Raw genomic sequence first — 22,824 nt, 5'->3', positions numbered from 1 at the left:
ACGAGTCCCCACCAGCTGCCGTAGTGCTGGTGTCTCATTCCTAAGCTGTATTGGTTCTGCAGAGTTTACTCACTTGTTCTTGCTCGTATCTGCAGACATTTGTAATTGTCCTCTGGTCCACAAATAAATTAAGAATTTTCTCATCGGCATTTGCCTCTCACAAATTAGACATTAAGTCTTCAGCTATCACTTGGCTGTGTTGTCTTCTTGTTTTCTGTGCTTTTTGGGGGAAGAAAGAGGCCCCCAAAGCTCCTTGCCATCTTAAAGTCAGATACTCTTATTTGTTATGCTATTTTCAAACTCATGAACTTGAGGAACACTAAACTTCTTGATTTGTCATCTTTTTTTTTCATTTTGTAACGTGTGGTAGGCAGAATTCTAAAATGACCTAGAAGGTTCCTGCCCCCTAGTGTACATGTAATTCCCTTTCCTTGAGGCAGGGCAGGGCCTGTGAACACTGGATAGTCACTTGCAAGATTACGTTGTTCTGTAAGACTCTTTTGTAGCAGATTCAGAGAGTTTCTCTTGCTGGTTTTGAGTAAGTAAACATCCAGTTGTGTGTCAGGAGCTGAGACTGTCTCTGGCCAGCAACGAGCAAGAAAACAGTGACTTCTGTCTTACAGCTCTAAGGAACTGAATTCTGCCAACACGGCATAAAAACCACAGTGCCACTCGAACCTTGATTGTGGCCCAGTGAAATTCTGAGCAAAGTGCCCGGTTAACTGATTCCTGGCCTCTTGATCCACAATAATAAGCCACTACCTTTGTGGTAATTTGTTACACAGCAATAGAAAAGGAATACTTGAGTTTGTATTTTTTTTTTTTTTTTTTTTGAACCTTAATTGATGCTACAGTTCACATCAGGACTTTTTGTAATTTTATGTATTGAACTCTGTGTGGCTTACTCATGTGACTTTCATCTCTGTAATGGTTAAATTCCATTTTATCTTTTTAAATACGCTATTGACTTCTTCAGTTGTCTGATTCTTTCTGGTTTTGAAGATTATTTTTCTTCCAATTTGAATTGTTATGAAAGTACAGATATCATATGTTTTCACTCATATATGGAATTTGAAAAACTTAACAGAAGACCATGGGGGAAGGGAAGAGGAAAAAATAGTTTCAGACAGAGAGGGAGGCAAACCGTAAGAGACTCTTCAATACAGAGAACAAACTGAGGATTGATGGAGGAGGGCAGGAGAGGGGAAAAATGGGTGACAGGCATTGAGGAAGGTACTTGTTGGGATGAGCACTGGGTGTTTTATGTAAGCAATGAATCATGGGAATCTACTCCTACAGCCAAGAGCATACTGTATACTCTGTATGTTAGCTAACTTGACAATAAATTATATTGAAAACAAACTATCTTTCTTTACCGCCATGAGGGAGTGCTCCTTCATTGCTACCAACAACCATCCATCTCCCTGCCCCCTGCCCTCCCCGCCTCCAGTATTTCAGACTATATGTCTTATGACTTCTTCTGGATGTTTGCCTACCTTTAAATGGAGTCAACTATTTATTTTATCATTTTTTAAATGTTTGTTTTTTTTGAGAGTGAGTGGGGGAGGGGCAGAGAGAGAAAGAATTTTAAGCAGGGTCTGGCAGCGCAGAGCCAGATGCAGGGGCTCAAACTCATAAACCCCGAGATCGTGACCTGAGCAGAAATCAAGAGTCAGATGCTTAACGAACTGAGCCACCCAGGTACCCCATGAAGTCAACTCTTTAAATAAAAATAGTGTCTGAGTGGTAGGGAAGTGAGTTGTGAAACTCCAGAGCTATAATTCAGGTTTTGTTTTTGTGGTTTTGTTAGTTTTTATCAGCACAAAACAATATTGCCAAACTTAGTTCGCACCCATGAATATGCCTCATCTAAATCTTGACATTCAATTGTCTGATACATCCTGCATCTAACCAAAAAGATTTGTTGCTATGGACTAAAAGTACCATGAACTTAGCTATTTTTATTCTTTAGATACTATTATTCCCACTACCCGGAGCCCTCAAATACTTGGTGGCTACATTAACGGTACTTAAAAATAATGTACTATTGTGGATTTTATTTCAAAGTTTGTCTTTAGTCTATCCTATAAAAAGGAAACTCTTTGAAGCAGTTGAGGACTTCATACAAAAAATTCTGAAGGACAGACTTTATCTTATTTCCTTGGGCACACTGATTCATCCTTTTAGCTGATCTCTGAAGGAATCCCTAAAAAAGTACTTGTTATTATTTTTACCCACAGCAGCATAATTTAAATTCTAGTTATATCGACTTGTAAAACAGATTTGTATAACCACAATGGGAAATGATCTTCCCAGTGGTATAGCTAAACTAATAAAGTAATTATGGCAGGGATGAGCAATTATAGCCCAAACAATGTAAACTCAATTCACATGTATAAAACCACAGAGGCAAGAAGAATGTAGAATGTAGATAAGATCAGAGAAGTAAGCCCCCCCCCCCCCAAAATTCTTGCTTTCATCTTCTCCTACAGACAGACATTATCTAACCACTTTCCCAGGAGCCCACCATGGAAATGCCTTCTTTCCAACTCATTGTGATTAAAGGTGTTAACAATATTTTATGCAAAAACTGTTACTTTAAAAGGAAAAAAAAAAGTTCTGGGACCAAGAGTAACTATTTGCTGCAGCAATATTTACAAATGATTTATAGATTTATTTACATAAAGTTTAATCAGTGAATATTTTATGTGGCTTTAGCTACACTTGTTTAGCTCACAAACTAAAGCCAAACACCAAAGTTTAATCCATTTAACAACTTTCCACAAACATTTATTTCAGGACTCATATGTTTCAGGGACAGTATTAGTTGCTAGGGATACACAGTAAATAAATCCCTGTCCCTGCCTAAAGAGTATGTGGTCTTTAAAGCTCAAGATAATAGAGTCACAGAGTGTTTTAGAATTAATTAATTTATTCATTATTTTATTCAATGATTATTTAGTATCTACTAAATCTATGTGCAAGTTACTGTCTACATTTTGGCATATGCACACATTATATGACTGGGCATATATGTTTCAAATATTCATTTTTAAAATAAACTTACATTTGTTTCATAATACCATATAAGGATTATTTACACCATTAATCTTTGAGTCCATCACTCTTATCCATACTTGGCCATTATTTCCTCATAAAGGAAATAGGACATATTCCATTCTTGGTGAATGTCTTGGCATCTTTTTGAAAGCTACTTCTATCCATGTCTTCTTTTTTTTTTTTTTTTTTTTTTTTTTAAATTTTTTTTGTAACGTTTATTTTTATTTTTGAGATAGAGAGAGAGACAGAGCATGAATGGGGGAGGGTCAGAGAGAGGGAGACACAGAATCTGAAACAGGCTCCAGGGTCTGAGCTGTCAGCACAGAGCCTGACGCAGGGCTCGAACTCACGGAGCGCGAGATCATGACCTGAGCCGAAGTCGGCCGCCCAACCGACTGAGCCACCCAGGCGCCCCTATCCATGTCTTCTTTAAGACACAGCCCCTCCATCCCACCATCATGCTTACGTCCACGTACACCTTTCCATTGGGAATGATCTCTTCCTCTTCCAAATGCTCACAGCACTGTCTCTGTCTCTAAAAGTTGCCTTGTATTCAAAAGTGTTGTGCATAGACTGCGGCTGCCATTATTGTCAGTAACAACACAATGTCAACATCTGCCAGAGTCGAGACGTTGTGTTTCTCTAGCGAAGCGCTTGTATCTGATTATGTTCATGTTCCTAAAATTGGGACCATTTTCTAGTACACAATAAAACCCATTAAATTCTTTTTGTGCATGTACTGTGTGTACGATTGAATTTTACAGTTGGATTTATGGTGCTTTTCAAAATCTTTCACCTACAAATTATATATTTCTTGTATATACTTAACAATGAAGCTGAAATGAATGAAAATGATTATCCCCTGGGGCGCCTGGGTGGCTCAGTCAATTAAGCCTCTGACTTCGGCTCAGGTCATGAGCTCACATTTGTGAGTTCAAGCCCCACGCTGGGCTCTGTGCTGACAGCTCAGAGCCTGGAGCCTGCTTTGGGTTCTGTGTCTCCCTCTCTCTCTGCCCCTCCCCCCCCTCAAAAATAAACATTAAAAAAAATTTAAAAAAAAGAAAGTGATTATCCCTTAAATTGGCCTTTAGTTCTTCTCAGAGAGAAGGTATTTGATTATAGATGAAATTTACCAAATATGGCATTTTTGGAGCATGGAAATCATGAGGGCGCGTAGTCATTATAATTTCATTTTATGTTATCACAATTCTTTCTTCTTCATCTATTCTGATGCTGAACCCCTCTCGTGTAATTTTCAGCTCTGTGACTTGTGTTTGGTACTTTCTTACATTGTCTCCTTGTGAAGTTCTCACTGTGTTCACTTCTTCTTCTCCCCAGTTCGGTGAGCATTATTTTGAACTCTTTAGTAGGGAAATCACTGATCTCTGTTTCATTAACATCCCTCCCCTCTCTGAGATTTTATCTTGTTCTTTCATTTGTAACCTATTCCTTTGTGTCCTCATTTTGTTTGACTCTCTGTGTTGGTTTCCATGTGGCAGATGAAACAAGCCGCCTATCCTTGGACAGTGTTCAAGCAGGCTCCTAGGGGGAATGTATTAAATTAGATGCATGTCCCTCAGGCTAACAAACACTGTAATATAAGCAGGTGTGCCTTTTTCATGTTAAGTCTGGGTACTACTGTCTACTTCTGAGCCTGGCCCTGGGACAAGGAGGTCTGAGTGTACAATGCTTTACAGGGTGGTTTCTCAGATCACTACAGTCTTGTGGATCTCAGGACATAAGCCCTGTTTGTTTTCAAAATTAGGTGTTTTGGGGGCTTGTATCTCAGGTGCGGGTCTTAAAAGTTGGGGTGCCTGATATGAGTTCTAAACCTTTAATTTCTAACAGGGAAGCTCTGGATTTCGAGTTCCTTCCCAACTGTGGGTTGTTGCACTGGGGGTGGGGTTTATCCCAGCCCCTTCTACCTGCTTTGATGTGGTTTTCTTCTTGTTTGCCTGATATGTGGTTATCGCTCAGAAGCCTTTAGGTGTTCTTGTTTTTCTTACTAAGAGGAAATTGTTCCATATGTAGCTGTGGATACACTGTGTACATAGGAGGAGGAGTCAAGTTCAGAATCTTATATCACCATCTTAGAACATTCTCCAAAAAAAAAAAAGTCATTATATAGTACTTTAAGAATCTAGAAAAATGTTAGCTTAGAATGGCTTCATAATTTTATTTAATTTTTTAAATTAAATTTAAAAAAAAATTTTCATGTTTAATTATTTTTGAGACAATGCGAGAGACAGTGCAAGCGGCAGAGGGGCAGACAGAGGGAGACACAGAATCCGAAGCAGGCTCCAGGCTCCAAGCTGTCAGCACAGAGCCCGACGTGGGGCTCGAACTCATGAACTGCAAGATCATGACCTGAGCTGAAGTCGGACGCTCAACCAACTGAGCCACCCAGGCACCCCCATTTCATAATTTTAAAGTTAATGTGTAATTAACTTTTGTATTACTGCATTATTTATAGACTTCCCACCCACAATATTACTTAGCATAAATATAGGTACATTAAAGCAAACCTAAAATCCATGCTAATATTCTTTCTCTGCATAACTTAATATAAACTATTGGATGCAAAAAGTTTAATTTTAAAGCAGAGTCATAGACTATTAGAGCTGAAACAGATCCTGGAGATCAATCCATGTAGAAAATTCTTCTGCGGCTACTAAAGAAAAACAATGGCTCAGGGAGTTTCACAATGAAATAAAGTGACAAAGTAATGAACATCATACAGTAATCCACTGAACTCTTGGTTCATAGTTTACTGGTCCAAAATATCATTATGGCACCTAAAGCTGTGGACATTTAATGCCTCCCTAGCCGTCCCAGGCTTTCTCAATCTTATTATGGTGTCTCTTTTTAAAAACAAAGATACAAATTTTGTTTAAAGTCGTAAACTAAAAAAGCAAACTTTGAGAAGAAATCAGTGTAATGGAATTTTAGAAAGAAACACTTGCAAGAATTTTATAAAAAAATATAGATGGTTGATCACATGCTACCAATGGGGAAGTTAGACTCACATATATTAGCATATTTTCCTACCCCAGGAAACATGGAACTCTATTTTCATGAAAATATCTTTTATAACACATTGGCAATTATTTTTTTAGATAGTGATACTATACATCCTACAGACAGAATTTTTCCCCACTGACAAAGATGATTGATCCCTAGGATTATGGAGGGCTCCCCACTCTACAGCTCATTCTTTTCCTCTAATTTAGATCATTTACTAAAAACAAAATTGATTTAAGTTGAATCAACCTTGGTATTAGTCACCATTTTTTTTTTTTTTTAATTTTTTTTTTTAACGTTTATTTATTTTTGGGACAGAGAGAGACAGAGCATGAACAGGGGAGGGGCAGAGAGAGAGGGAGACACAGAATCGGAAACAGGCTCCAGGCTCCGAGCCATCAGCCCAGAGCCTGACGCGGGGCTCGAACTCACGGACCGCGAGATCGTGACCTGGCTGAAGTCGGACGTTTAACCGACTGCGCCACCCAGGCGCCCCAGTCACCATTTTTTTTAAATAAAATAACATTTCTTCTACCAGATTTTCAGTGTAATTATCTCAAATTTATTTCAGATCTAGATTTTTTACAAAAGAGTTTTTTTTTTAAGTTTTTCAAACATGTAATTCGGTATATTCCTTTAAACTATAAATTCCATCATTTAATTTGAAATCGGAAAAATGACTTCTTGAAGGTCTTCTCGTTTTTCTTAATAATTTTGATATCACACAGTATGAATGTTATCAGTTTCTTAATTGATGAAAGGTTGTTATTGGGATTATTTATCATATAAACTCCAGTGTTTTTAATAATTCGATAATATGTTTTCATCTAAATTTTCCTGGGCCGAAAATCTCCGCTTTTCATATTTTCTGGATCTTTTACATAAATGCTATTAATCTCAGCTACTTGACAGCATTGTGTGACACATACTAGACATTGATCACACTGCGGAATTTGCACATCAATCGTTACAGTACATGCAGATATACTTAATTTCTCTTGATTTTTTTTTAAATTATGTTTATCTATTTTTGAAAGAGAGACAGAGTGTGAGTGGAGGAGGAGCAGAGAGAGAGGGGGACACAGAATCCGAAGCGGGCTCCGGGCTCTGAGCTGTCAACACAGAGCCCGAGGCGAGGTTCGAACTCACCAACCGTGAGATCATGACCTGACCTGAAGTCGGACGCTTACCGAGACACCCAGGCACCCCTCTTGATTTTTTTTTTTTGCCACTCTCTTCAACTAATTGAAACAAGCCAACAGAAAAGAAAATGAAAATTTATGATAGTGCATTCTGCTCAATTTCTAGAGCAATAAAACGTGATAGTGTTTGTTTCTTTATTAATAATTGCATATAAAATTAATAAATTAATTTATTAATTAATTAAATAAATTAATAAATATTTTCAGATCCTTTTATATGCAGTCACTGTAATATAATCAAGGAAACAGACAGTCTGTCCATCCTCAAAAATTCAGTCTTTTGTTAACAAAAAATATATATATATATGTAGATAATCTGTATGTGTGTGTAATATAGACTGATTCTTTGCGGTGTTGGGCCAAATATAAATTACCTGAGCTTAAATTATTTTGGCTCCCGGTTTGCATGGTCTTATTGAATATATCCTCAGAAATGGAAGAGAATATGTAAGCACAGCAACAAAGCAAAGTTCAGAGCTTAGGTCCCATTTTTGAATTGCATTATAGTATATTTGTGTTTAAAATGGTTTCAGTTTTAGAAGCAATGTCTATTGTGTGAACTGCAATTATAAAATCTGTATATTTTAGCAATTTGATGAGTATAGGTAACAAAATATGTGTGACACGAATCTAGTAAACATGTCATCTTTATAAATTCTTCTATTTGTTTTCTAAACAATCTATTTTTTTAGTCTCCCAATCTATTTTATTTTTGTTTATTTTCTTGAGTTTAGATTGATTGATTGATTGATTGATTTTACTAAAGTTTGCTTATTTATTTTGAGAGAGAGAAAGCACGAGTCAGGGAGGAGCACAGAGAAAGGGAGAGAAGGAGACAGGGACAACCCCAAGCAGGGTCCACGCTGTCAGCACAGAGCAGCTCGGGACTTGATCTCATGGACCAGGAGATCATGGCCTGAGCCAAAGTCAGACGCTTAACTGACTGACCCACCCAGGCGCTCCTGCAGCTTGTTTTTTTTGAAAGGGAAATTTTGCTAATGGAAATATGGAAGAAAAGATTCTTTGAGGTACCCTACACACATATTTTTCAATACTTTCTTTTTTTAAGCTTGAAAGACATAAAGAATCTTTAGCGACAATAATTGAGTTGAAACTGAAATGAGAAGTAAGCACAAGTTAGATCAGGGAATTTGGCTGAAAAAATACTTATTATTAGCATTATAATCTGTAAACTAAGCCTTTAGACAGCTATAAGTTCTAACAGCTGTAGCTGAAAATCCCAAATGAATCCAGGGACAAGGAAAAGAATAAAATGTTTTAGTTCAGGGTGATAGTGTTGTCCCCATATTAGATGAATAGATCTTATGTTTAAATTTATATTGAATAACATGTTCAAACAGGCAAGGGTATTTTTAGAGGAACAAAAACAAAACATAATTAACACCAAATGACCAATAGTTTTAGTAAGCAAAGGGCAAGAGTTAGGAATAATCTGAAACTGATTGAAGTAATAATTAAAATAGCTACATAAAATACAACAATGAAAATGTAAGAATGCGAGAAATCTATTGAAAATAGCAAATAGGTTTTTAAAAACAACCATATGCAAATTTAGAAATGAAAAGATATTTTGATAAAATTTTAGTATCTGAATCGTTATTATGGGAAAGCAATACGGAAAAAATAAACAATGGAAACAATATCTGCTTCCTTGAAAATATCACCAAAAGTGATAAACCTCTAGGCCGCTCTCCACCCCTCCCCCCCCCCATGAAGATGACAGATCTCAGAAATGAAAGACTGGGCAATATTGTTGATTCCATGGGTATTAAATGAATCATAAAAATAACAAAAGAGGGGCGCCTGGGTGGCGCAGTCGGTTAAGCGTCCGACTTCAACCAGGTCACGATCTCACGGTCCGTGAGTTCGAGCCCCGCGTCGGGCTCTGGGCTGATGGCTCAGAGCCTGGAGCCTGTTTCCGATTCTGTGTCTCCCTCTCTCTCTGCCCCTCGCCCGTTCATGCCCTGTCTCTCTCTGTCCCAAAAATAAATAAACGTTGAAAAAAAAAAAAAATTTAAAAAAAAAAAAAAAATAACAAAAGAGAATGAAGGAATACTGTGAACAAAATTAAGCTCATAAATTCTGTAGAGGAAATGGGTCAATTATTTGAGATACACTACTGAAATTCACATCAAGAGAAATTATTTGGCTTGAAAATATATAAATATATGAATCAGTAATAAGAGCCTTCCAAAAAAGAAAACCTGAGAGTCAGAAGTTCTTACTGGTGAACATCTGTGGTCTGAATGTTTGTGTCCTTGAAAAATGTATACATTGACACCTAAACCTCAAGGTGATAGAACAATTTTAATAGGGAATGTGATCTTTGAAGTGACCATACAATTGTGCAAAGACAGTTTCTTAAAACAGAAAGGCTTTCCCTGTATTTAATTAGAAAACTTCGGAATAGTTGGCCTCCATTGTAAAAAATAGTAGCTAACAATTACATAGCACTTATTATGGATTCTATGGATCCATAATGGATCCAATATGGATTCCCCATATGATTCTATATAACTCATCCATCCCAACAATTACCACAGAAGATAGGTAACTGAAATTATCCATGGTTTGCAAATGAGGAAACTGAGTCACAGGGAATTTTTTTTTTTGATTTGCACAATTAGGAAATGGAAGAGCTTGGGTACAAAGTTGGGCAGATGGCTCCCAAGTCCAATTCTTAACTACCACAGAAAGGATGGGGCTATACAGGAAGACAGAGAAAACCAAGAAAGCTAGCTTTTATTGTTTTTTTTTTTAAGTTTGTTTATTTTGAGAGAGAGAGAGAGCATGTGTGAGCCGGGGTGGGGGGCAGAGAGAGAAGGCAAGAGAGAATCCCAAGCAGGCTCTGTGCTGTCAGCACAGAGCCCAACCTGGGACTCAAACTCAGAAATGCGAGATCATGACCTGAGCTGAAATCAGGAGCTGGATGCTTAACCAACTGAGCTACCCAGGCACCCTGAAAGCTATGTTTTTATACATGTGAACTGATACGTGTAATTCTGGCCCCAGTATATTACTTTCTAGTAACTTCACTGAAGAAGGTACATTTTCCTTGATCCTCTTGGTATACCATCTTGGCTTTATTCTGTAACTTTGAGATGTAGGTTATCAGTACTGTTTAGTTTTAAATATTTTTTTCTATTTCCTTTTTTATCACTTTTTTAGTGCATTGTTTAAAAATTTGTATTTAATTTCCAAAAAGTATAAATATTTTGCTTTTCTTATCATTCCTTTTTAATGGCCAGTGAACTCTGGCTTCCCAAGTATGATCATATGGATCCATGGTATATTACTTTGATAGTTCTGGGTTTATGTAATGCATCTTGACCACAAGATGTGTTTGATAGCTGCTAAATATTCATTAACTTATGTGTAAACGAACTTTTCTGTTATTTTTCTGGCTTTGGTTAGAAATGAGCAAATCTAGCATGTGTTCTGTCATTTAAAAAGCAGAGAGTGAATATCTTTTTGTTGCCTTCAAACAAGTGACTGACAACTTAAGGCAGGTGTAAAATTCTCAGGACACAGTTTTTTCTTTTAAATCTCTGTATATGTTGCTAAAATCTGGCATCTAATTTTACGACCAGTTTTTCATCCTTTATATACATAGTCTCGTGATGCTTGCAGTTTCTTAATGTCGAGACAGTCTTTCTGGTGTTTTTTTTTGTTGTTGTTGTTTGATTTTTACATGGAAGAGTCTCTTCATTAAAAAAAAAATCTACACAGGGTGCCTGGATGACCCAGTCGGTTGAACGTCTGATTTAGGCTCAGGTCATGATCTCACAGTTCAGAGGCGTTAAGCCCTGTGTTGGGATCTGTGCTGACAGTGTGGAATCTGCTTGGGATTCTCTCAATCTCTCTCTCTCTCTCTCTCTCTCTCTCTTCTCCTCCCCCATTCATGCTTTTTTTTTCTCTCTCTCTCAAAATAAATAAATTCACTTAAAAAAAAAATCTATGTATTTTCTTTCTGTTTGAAATGTCAACAACTGAGAGGAACATGTTCATATTTCCAAAATCAGCTGGTTTTTTGGAAGTTTCTTCTTACCTTTTACTAGATTATTGCAAAAAAACCTCCTGAGTATTGCTCAGATATCAGTTGTGTATTAATTAGATAAATTGGCAATGTAACATAGATTGACCCAATTCATGCTATTTCACATTTTTTCACTTATATTTTTATGATATAAATATTATCAAATATTATCACCTGAACTTTCTTATTTGGTTTTACCTGGTATATCATTGCTTTACTGTTTTTATTTATGTGTGTGTGTGTGTGTGTGTGTGTGTGTATATATGTATATATATATATATATATATATTTAAGTGTGTGTGTATGTGTGTGTGTATATATATATATAACAAATCTTCTTTTAGTGGTACCTACTGAAGTCAGTACAGAATTTCAGTTTTAGATTGACCAGCTTTGTCAAATGTTCCCAGGCTCTCCAGTCAGTGTAATAGGAAACAGGGTAGCAGAAAGTCAATATTGCAGGAAACAGTCAATAACTAATTAGATTTGGATCTATCAGTTTAGTGACTGCCTTTTACTTGAGCTAAGAATAGGCCTTTCCTGATGTTGAGATTGGCCATTTGTACATATTTCCTTAAATCGAAAACTTGAGTGCATAGTTCGCTTGATTCAAGCCTTCCTAAATGACAATATGAGCTAAAGCATAACAAGGCTATGGCACAGCGAACATTAAGCATTTTGGAAGCAGCAAGGTCACCCTTGCACAGAACGGAGTAATACCAGCTGTACTGTTCCATTAGGGACTTTGAAGAACCTTGGGAAACTGAACTGGAATTAGCCAAATACGTTTCTATTCTCTGTGGCCATACTGATTAAGCTGAATTTCGAGCTTCGTGGTTAAATAAATTGGAAGGTAAGTCTAACTTTCAAATAGACAGTCTGCAGTTGGCCTCATTCGCGTTTCAGTCTAATTATCCTCTTTATACTAGGCACTCAGCCAAGAAAATTGGCCTATGAATCTGGGTGTGAATAAAAAAGTAAAAGAACTTGGGGTGCCTGGGTGGCTCAGTCGGTTAAGTGTTCGACTTTGGCTCAGGTCATGATCTCATGGTTTGTGAGTTCGAGCCCCGCGTCTGGCTCTGTGCTGACGCTCAGAGCCTGGATCCTGCCTTGGATTCTGTGTCTCCCTCTCTCTCTGCCCCTCCCCCGCTTGTGCTCTGTCTCTCAAAAATAAATTAAAAAATGTAAAAAAAAAAAAATTTTTTTTTTAAAAGTAAAAGAACTGGGGCGCCTGGGTGGCGCAGTCGGTTAAGCGTCCGACTTCAGCCAGGTCACGATCTCGCGATCCGTGAGTTCGAGCCCCGCGTCGGGCTCTGGGGTGATGGCTCGGAGCCTGGAGCCTGTTTCCGATTCTGTGTCTCCCTCTCTCTCTGCCCCTGCCCCGTTCATGCTCTGTCTCTCTCTGTCCCAAAAATAAATAAACGTTGAAAAAAAAAAATTAAAAAAAAAAAAAAAGTAAAAGAACTAACACTGTTACCATGCTTCTCCATTTACCTCCTACTCACAATTCTAGATCACTTAGATCCCCTCATACTCTGGAAATTCTTGGTCTCAAGAGTGAGGTAACTAATCACAGATATGTGTTTGATGAGGTCTCGGACACAATAACTTGGCAGTACTCAATCCCCTAGTAGGTGTCTTTTGAAAGGGGAGGCACACTGGAGGAGTTGTGAGTTGATTTTAAGCATAAGATGTGTGGCAAGGGATATATGCATGCACGGTTAGAAACAAATGATTCTGATGGTAAAACAGACTTTATTCAGAACTGTCATTCAAAAACACTTAGGGGCACCTGGGTGGCTCAGTCGGTGAAGTGTCTGACTTAGGCTCAGGTCATGATCTCAGGGTTCATGAGTTTGAGCCCCGCATCGTGCTGTCTGCTGTCAGTGCGGATCCCACTTGGAATCTTCTGTCCTCCTCTCTCTGCCCCTCCCCTGCAAGAACTCCAGCTTTCTCTTGACTTGTGTTAATATGTGTATTAGTTTTCTATTGCTGCCTCAACAAATCACAAGTTTAGTACTTTAATGCAACATCCACTTATTTCACAGTTCTATAGGTCAGAATTTCAGAGGTAACGTGGCTCAGCTGGTTCTCTGCTTTGGGTTTCACTAGGTCAAAGTCCAGCTGTCAGCAGAACTGTGTTTCTTTTTTAAAGATTCTGGAGATGAGTCTGCTTCTAAGCTTATTCAAACTTAGGCCCTCTTTCCATTGCAATTGTTGATGGGTTGTTCTCTTCCCTAGAAGCGCCTGCAGGGTTTTTTTTTGGCTTGTGGCTTTCTTCTTCCATCTTTTTTTTTTTTTTTAATATATGAAATTTATTGTCAAATTGGTTTCCATACAACACCCAGTGCTCATCCCAAAATGTGCCCTCCTCAATACCCATCACCCACCCTCCCCTCCCTCCCACCCCCCATCAACCCTCAGTTTGTTCTCAGTTTTTAACAGTCTCTTATGCTTTGGCTCTCTCCCACTCTAACCTCTTTTTTTTTTTTTCCTTCCCCTCCCCAATGGGTTTCTGTTAAGTTTCTCAGGATCCACATAAGAGTGAAACCATATGGTATCTGTCTTTCTCTGTATGGCTTATTTCACTTAGCATCACACTCTCCAGTTCCATTCACGTTGCTACAAAAGGCCATATTTCATTTTTTCTCATTGCCACGTAGTATTCCATTGTGTATATAAACCACAATTTCTTTATCCATTCATCAGTTGATGGACATTTAGGCTTCCATAATTTGGCTATTGTTGAGAGTGCTGCTATAAACATTGGGGTACAAGTGCCCCTATGCACCAGTACTCCTGTATCCCTTGGATAAATTCCTAGCAGTGCTATTGCTGGGTCATAGGGTAGGTCTGTTTTTAATTTTCTGAGGAACCTCCACACTGCTTTCCAGAGCGGCTGCACCAATTTGCATTCCCACCAACAGTGCAGGAGGGTTCCCGTTTCTCCACATCCTCTCCAGCATCTATAGTCTCCTGATTTGTTCATTTTGGCCACTCTGACTGACGTGAGGTGATATCTGAGTGTGGTTTTAATTTGTATTTCCCTGATAAGGAGCGACATTGAACATCTTTTCATGTGCCTGTGGCCATCCGGATGTCTTCTTTAGAGAAGTGTCTATTCATGTTTTCTGCCCATTTCTTCACTGGGTTATTTGTTTTTCGGGTGTGGAGTTTGGTGAGCTCTTTACAGATTTTGGTTACTAGCCCTTTGTCCGATATGTCATTTGCAAATATCTTTTCCCATTCCGTTGGTTGCCTTTTAGTTTTCTTGGTTGTTTCCTTTGCTGTGCAGAAGCTTTTTATCTTCATAAGGTCCCAGTAATTCACTTTTGCTTTTAATTCCCTTGCCTTTGGGGATGTGTCGAGTAAGAGATTGCTACGGCTGAGGTCAGAGAGGTCTTTTCCTGCTTTCTCCTCTAAGGTTTTGATGGTTTCCTGTCTCACATTCAGGTCCTTTATCCATTTTGAGTTTATTTTTGTGAATGGTGTGAGAAAGTGGTCTAGTTTCAACCTTCTGCATGTTGCTGTCCAGTTCTCCCAGCACCATTTGTTAAAGAGACTGTCTTTTTTCCATTGGCTGTTCTTTCCTGCTTTGTCAAAGATGAGTTGGTCATGCTTTTGTGGGTCTAGTTCTGGGGTTTCTATTCTATTCCATTGGTCTATGTGTCTGTTTTTGTGCCATCTTCTTCCATCTTAAAAAGAACTTTCCAACAGTTGAGAGTCCAGTTCTCTGCTTCAAGTCTCTGGGACCACCCCTTCCACATCTCCCCTCCCTCCATCTTCCACTCTCTTTTCTACTTACCCAAGGGCTCACAGGACTACCTTGGGCCCACACTAGTATCCAGGGTGTCCCTCTGTTTTAAGATCAGCGGATTAGCAAGGCTCATAGTGGCATCTAGATCAGCATTTGAATAATTAGAGGGTGGGAATCGTGGGTGGCTGGGGGATCTTTAAAATGCTGCCTCTCTTAGTATGATACATTTTAATCCTTCCTTTCAAATGACTTGTGACTTTATATTTAAAGCGGTTATGCTTTATGAAATATAGAGTAGGTCTCTTTTGTTTTTGTCTGTTTTATAATCAGTGAAAAATCTTTTAATTGAGGTGTTTAAACCATTAGTGTTTACTGTGGTATTGATAAGGCTTTGTTTAAATCTATCATCTTGCTATTTGTTTTTTCTTGGGCCCATATATTTTTTATTTCAACTTTTCCTCTGTTTCTTCTTTCTTTTGAATTAATGATGTGTTTTTATTATTTCATTTTATCTTTTTTTTTTCTTTTTTTGGCTTATTGACTGTAATCTCTTGGTTTTGTGTTACTGATTTTTTTAGGTAGTTGTTTGGAGTTTAACTTATATTTTACTTATGCCAGATCATGTTCAAGTGATGTGTATGTTCACCTACAGTGTAAGAAACTTACAATAATATATTCCCCTTCAGTCTAGCCTTTTTGTTATTGTCGATGTACACTTAACTCTTAGATATGTTATATAGTCCTCACTAAAGAATTATTTTGGAGGCACCGGGGTGGCTCAGTTGGTTGAGCATCCGACTTTGGCTCAGCTCATGATTTCACAGTTCGTGAATTCGAGCCCCGCGTCGGGCTCTGTGCTGACAGCTCAGAGCCTGGAGCCTGCTTCGGATTCTGTGTCTTCCTCTCTCTCTGTCCCTCCCCTGCTCACGCTCTGTCTCTCTCAAAAATAAGCATTTAAAAAAATTATTATTTTTAAAATTTGATTAACTTTTAAAGAGTTTAAAGTACATGTGAAAAATTTTATATGAAATTTTATAAAATAATATCATGATACCTCTTGAACGTTGAGCACTTTGTGAAGTTTTCTTGTATTAGGAGATCCATGATTATCTTGAATCAAAGGGTTCATAGTTTTTTAAATGAATTTTTTTAATATATAATTTGTTGTCAAGGTAGCTAATATACAGTGTATACAGTGTGCTCTTGGTTTTGGGGGTAGAGTCCTGTGATTCATCGCTTTCATACAATACCCAGTGCTCATCCCAACAAGTGCCCTCCTTAATGCCCATCACCCATTTCACTCCTCTCCCACCCCCATCAACCCTTAGTTTGTTCTCTGTATTTAAGAGTTTCTTACGGTTTGCCTCCCTCTCTGTTTGAAATTATTTTTTCCCTTCCCTTCCCCCATATCTTAAGTTTCTCAAGTTCCACATATGAGTGAAAACATATGATATCTGTCTTTCTCTGGCTGACTTATTTCACTCAGCATAATACCCTCCAGTTCCATCTATGTTGCTACAAATAGCATGATTTCATTCTTTCTCGTTGCCAAGTAGTATTCCATCGAATATATAAACCACATCTTCTTTATCCATTCGTCAGTTGATGGACATTTAGGCTCTTTCTATAATTGGGCTATTGTTGAAAGTGCTGCTGTAAACATTGGGGGTACATGTTCCCCTATGAATCAGCACTCTTGTATCCTTTGGATATATTCCTAGTAGTGCTATTTTTGGGTCATAGGGTAGATCTATTTTTAAGTTTTTGAGGAACCTCCACACTATTTTCCCAGCGGCTGCACCAGTTTGCATTCCCACCAACAGTACAAGAGGGTTCCCATCTCTCCACATCATTGCCAACATCTGTTGCTTCCTGAGTTGTTAATTTTAGCCACTCTGACCGGTGTGAGGTGGTATCTCAATGTGGTTTTGATTTGTATTTCCTTGATGATGAATGATGTTGAGCATCTTTTCATGTGTCTGTTGGCCACCTGGATGTCTACTTTGGAAAAACATCTATTCATGTATTCTGCCCATTTCTTCACTGGATTATTTGTTTTTGGGTATTGACTTTGGTAGGTTCTTTATAGATTTTGGATACTAACCTTTTATCCGATATGTCATTTGCAAATATTTTCTCCAATTCTGTCGGTCGCCTTTAGTTTTGTTGATTGTTTCCTTTGCAGTGCAGAAGTTTTCTATCTTGATGAGGTCCTAATAGTTCATTTTTGGTTTTATTTTCCTTGTGTTTGGTGACATGTGGAGCAAGGAATTGCTGCGGCTGAGGTCAAAGAGGTTGTTGCCTGTTTTCTCCTCTAGAGTTTTGATGGTTTTCTGTCTCACATTTAGGTCTTTCATCCATTTTGAGTTTATTTTTGTGAATGGTGTGAGAAAGTGGTCCGGTTTCATTCTTCTGCATGTGGCTGTCCAGTTCTCCCAGCACCATTTGTTCAAGAGACTTTTTTCCATTGGATATTCTTTCCTGCTTTGTCAAAGATTAGTTGGCCATACTCTTGTGGGTCCAATTCTGGAGTCTCTATGCGATTCCATTGGTCTATGTGTCTGTTTTTGTGCCAATACCATGCTGTCTTGATGATTACAGCTTTGTAGTAGAGGCTAAAGTTCAGGATTGTGATGCCTCCCACTTTGGTTTTCTTTTTCAACATAACTTGGGCTATTCAGGATCTTTTGTGGTTCCATACAATTTTAGGATTGTTTGTTCTAGCTTGAGAAGAACGCTGGTGCAATTTTGATTGGGATTGCATTGAATGTGTAGATTACTTTGGATAATATTGACATTTTAACAATATTTGTTTTCCTAATCCATGAGCATGGAATGTTTTTCCCTTTTTTTTTCTTTAATACATGTTGAGCCATTATTTTAAAAAATATTTTCTTCGCCTGTCTTTTCTAGAAAGCTTGAAGATTTTCCATTGCTCACTGGTCTTTTTTTTCACCTTTTTTTCCCCATATATAGTTTAGATTGTTTTGCCTTCATTTCTTTTTATGTGATGTCTAGGCTACTTTTAATCCCACCCATTTTTATTACTCTCACACAGTATAATTTTCATCTCTCAACGTATAATGTTTATCTTTTCTATCTTCTATAACATTTATATGCCTACTTAGCTTTCTTAAGCATATGGAATATGGTTATAATAATAGTTTTGATTTCTTTGCCCAGTATGCCTAACATGTATTAGATATGGAACCATTTCAATCAATTGATTCTTCTCCTTATTATAATTCACATTTTCCTACCTTTTTTGCCTGCCTGGTAATTTTTTTTTTTTTAATTTTTTTTTTCAACGTTTATTTATTTTTTTTGGGACAGAGAGAGACAGAGCATGAACGGGGGAGGGGCAGAGAGAGAGGGAGACACAGAATCGGAAACAGGCTCCAGGCTCTGAGCCATCAGCCCAGAGCCTGACGCGGGGCTCGAACTCACGGACCGCGAGATCGTGACCTGGCTGAAGTCGGACGCTTAACCGACTGCGCCACCCAGGCGCCCCATGCCTGGTAATTTTTAACTGGATACATACATGTATTATAAATTATCATTGTAAACAGAACACTGGATTTTTTGCTTGCCCATGAAAATTCTTGAAATTGTCAAATCTAGCCACTGCAATTCACTCTTGGACTTGATTTCTTCAACTCCGAGAGTCAGGTGAGTTCTGCCTGGGTTCCTCTTCTCTGTGCTGTGGTCTTCTGTGTGCTTTGAGAACTCTCTTAAGGCCATAAGCTAAGGGGTTTATGAGCCTGACTTCATTTGTTTCCCATCTTATGGGGAAGATCAGTGTTCTGTACTGCTCATTTGCCAGCATCTTGAAAACTATTGTGCCCTATATTTTTGTCTTTGTGTGTTTTCCTAAGTGGCTAAATTAGATCCCTATTATCTTTATCTTTCCTGGAAGTGGAATTCCACAATCCTTTTAGCGTTCTGAAATTTTAAACTTTTTCTTTTTCCTTGTGCCTCAAGTTTTAACATTCCCCAAATTTATTTTTGTTAATGATGTGAGGCAAGAATCTTGAGGTGATTTTTCCCGATGAATAAGCAGCCATCATATCACATTTATTGAATATTCTGTTCTCATTACACTGGCACCTGATATTTTATAGCTAACTTAAATCCACAATACTCATCTATTATTCCATTATATTCTTTTAGTACATTTAAGGGAGGTGTTGTCCTAGTAAGTTTATCTTCTTCTTAAAATAGCTGAGGAAATTGAGGATCATCACAGTTAATTTCTTGTCCAAGATTATACTGAATTAAGTGACTGAATTGGGAATATAATTCATACAAAAGAGCTCTGACTGAGACATTTGTTACTCCATTAATCTCTGCACTCAATTCCCCTAATCTGGTTGATGAAGTGGTTTCCATCTTAATGTAAAACTATTTAAAAGTGTGATTGGCTCTTAAAAGCAGGAAACACTCCTTTGATCACGGAAATTTACTTCTAAGCCTTATATTTATTGCATTGTGCCATATTTTTCTCATGTCCTCATTTCCCATCCTCAGTATATTGTATCCCTTTATTGAATGCCATCAAATTATACCTGAATAATTCTGTCACTTGTATCACTCAGTTCTCTGCGATGGTTATGGCTGCTGCTTTTAGTTGTTTTTTTTGTTTTTGTTTTTTTTTTTTAACGTTTATTTATTTTTGAGACAGAGAGAGACCGAGCATGAACAGGGGAGGGGCAGAGAGAGAGGGAGACACAGAATCGGAAACAGGCTCCAGGCTCTGAGCTGTCAGCACAAAGCCCGACACGGGGCTCGAACTCACAGACCGTGAGATCATGACCTGAGCCGAAGTCGGATGCTTAACCGACCGAGCCACCCAGGCGCCCCGATTGCTGCTTTTAAATTAATTATTTAGATTATAATGAGTAGTGAATTAATATATTCCAAATCTCTAAAGTAAAGGGCTTTTAACCACTTCTTAAATTTTTTTTTTTTTAACATTTATTTATTTTTGATAGAGAGACAGAACATGAACAGGGGAGGGTCAGAGAGAGGGAGACACAGAATCCGAAACGGGCTCCAGGCTCTGAGCTGTCAGCACAGAGCCCGACGCGGGGCTCGAACTCACGGAATGTGAGATCATGACCTGAGCCGAAGTCGGCTGCCTAACCGACTGAGCCACCCAGGCACCCCAACCACTTTTTAGAAGTTATAAACAAAATCTGGATTTTTAGATTTTTATGACATCTATGTGTGTACGCTCTACACTAGCATGTGTTAACTGTTCATGTCTATCTGTATACATTCACGTATACGAATGGCAAAAGGCATATCTAACACATGCAAATAAATAACAATAAACACCAGGGCAATGATACGAGATATAGGAACACCCTATTCTGTGCCATTTTCTGGGTGTGACATGTTTAAACATTAACTCTGCTTATGCATTTTGATCTCTTTGGGCAAGCGTTATTTTTCTATTTTAGATATGCGAATCTCAGAAACACGGGTGCCTGGGTGCCTAAGTCAGTTAAGTGTCTGCCTCTTGATTTCGGCTCGGGTTGTGACCTCACAGTTTGTGAGATGGAGCCTTGCATCAGGCTCTGCATTGACAGCGCAGAGCCTGCTTGGGAGGCTTGGGATTCTCTCTCTCCCTCTCTCTCTGCCCCTCCGCTGCTTGTGCTCGCTCTCCCTCTCTCACAAATAAATAAATAATAAGGAAAAAAAAACCCATTAACATTTCTGATGTCATGCAGCCAGAAAATGCTGTCGTAGAGACTCGAATTTAATGTTACTGGGCTCTGCAACCCGTACTGTTATTACTCTGCCCTCAAAGGCCATAGCGCGTTATTGCATCTCAACAAGATATAAAGTACTATTAGGTATAAAGCCGTAATAGGAAGTGCAGTTCGTGACCCAATTCACTGAAGCCTTCAGTAGTTTCCTCTCATATTGTATGCTAGAGCTAAAGCACATTATCTGCACTCTCGGATGGCATCATCTTTTCAACAACTGTTAGCATTTTATTTTTCTACCTCTCTATGCTCCGTATAATAAATGAGTTGGATTAGAAAGATGAGCCCATCTGGAGAAAGGCATACAGATCTAATTCTGACATTATCTCCCAAGAACAAATGTTTCCATGTTTCCTTACACTATCAAAACAAACATTCGACAAAAGAATGTGGATGATCTTGAATAGCCGTCTTGGTGATTAAATCTTAGACATGAGTGAGTAGTGATATGCCACCAGAGCGGGGACACTGAAAAACTACCAGGGAATGCCTCGGATGGGGAAATTATTGAGAAGCCCTCCTATAGGTAGAATCATAGACCTGGAATTTTGGGTAGGTTGTTGACTCGTGGGAGATATTAAATATACTTTCAAATCTCTGGCTGTCCTGTGGATAAGAAAATACTGTGTGTTGTGTCATTCCTTAAATCTCACATGAAGAGACTATAGGAAGCAAATGTTAATATAATATTATAAAGAGTGGTGATCTGTCCCTGTTACTCGAGATGGGCAAATAGACGTTGGATAACTAACCAAAAGTCAATCAGAATCATATATTGAAGATTCTTTACTTTATGAAGGACTGAGTTTATAAGTGTTTTAGGTCCCTTTCTAACTCTGGTATTCTGTGAGTTTAAAGATAAGAGACTTCACCACTTCTTTTTTTCCCCATATCCATCCACAAATTGCAAGATAAGAATGTATCTATAGTGTGGGGGTTGATCAGGTCACCTTCAAATTAAATCCTGAAAGTTTCCTGAACTTTCAACACATGATGGTTCTAAATCACCTGGAAATTACCTTCCAGTATTCTCGGCATGGATACGACAGGCTTATATGTTAGTTGTCTTGGCAAATGTAAGACAAAGTTGTGTGGAGAAAGGAGAATCATAATTTTGATCTGTAGTCTTAGAATAGAAACTAATAGCTAGTTAAAGAAACTATGAGGCACTCTGACTTTTTTAGAGATAATTTTCTTTGAGACCTTTTTCTTTTCCTTTCTTTTTTCTTTGCTCTTTTCTTTTTTACCTTTCACACACATTATTCAGTCTGTTACAATGTTTTCTTTCTTCAGAATCTTTCCATTGCCTCTCATCATTTAGATACTTACAACTTGGATTTCAGAAGATGTTCTTACTTTCCACAGTTTGACTCTCCTCTGTCTCTAGGGACTCGGATTGTATTCTGTTTTTATTTTCTTATTTTTTTTTTCTGGCTACTTTGAGTAAAGACCTCACCCGATAGAGTTCCATTATAGGCACACCTTCCTTTTGTAAGGGGCACTTGTCACATCTATCCTGAACCTCGTGTGATAAAGACAAGATAACATGCATAGATTTAAGGGTAGATGAAATAAAGTTTACAAAGATTTGAAGTATACCTGGCGTTGGAAGTATACTTCAAATATATTAGAGGTCTACTCCAATGGATCTTAAGTTCCCTGCAAATGGGGCAAGGCTTATATTTGCATTCTTAATACCTTGGTTTGAATTTCTCCAGGAGAATTTCAGAGTTCTGACAATCATCCCTCAAAAGAATCTTTGCTGTGTTCCAAAGGCAAAGCAAAATGATAAAGAACATCCACTGAGTTTATGGTATAAAGGGGTGACTTTATTGGAATAGTTACAAAGGGCAGACAGAACCTTCACTTATTTGTTTTCTGAATTGATTTTCTAATAAGCACAGAGAATACAATTTTGTCTATGTCTGGCTGTGTGTCTACCTACCTATCGTCATC

The 22,824-nt window shown here is 38.1% G+C and overlaps 1 long non-coding RNA gene across 1 annotated transcript in view; it reads left to right on the top strand.

Annotated features, from left to right (window-relative positions):
- LOC147582242 (uncharacterized) overlaps window positions 1-22,824 on the top strand; it is a 611,785-nt gene that overhangs the window by 303,821 nt on the left and 285,140 nt on the right. The gene's annotated exons all lie outside the window — the stretch shown is intronic.

This window comes from Puma concolor, chromosome A3 (assembly GCF_028749965.1).
Source record: "Puma concolor isolate L17-30 chromosome A3, mPumCon1.1.hap2, whole genome shotgun sequence".
In the NCBI taxonomy this organism is placed as follows: Eukaryota; Metazoa; Chordata; class Mammalia; order Carnivora; family Felidae; genus Puma; species Puma concolor.
Note: the sequence above shows the minus strand (reverse complement) of the source record. Positions and strands in the feature narration are given on the sequence as shown.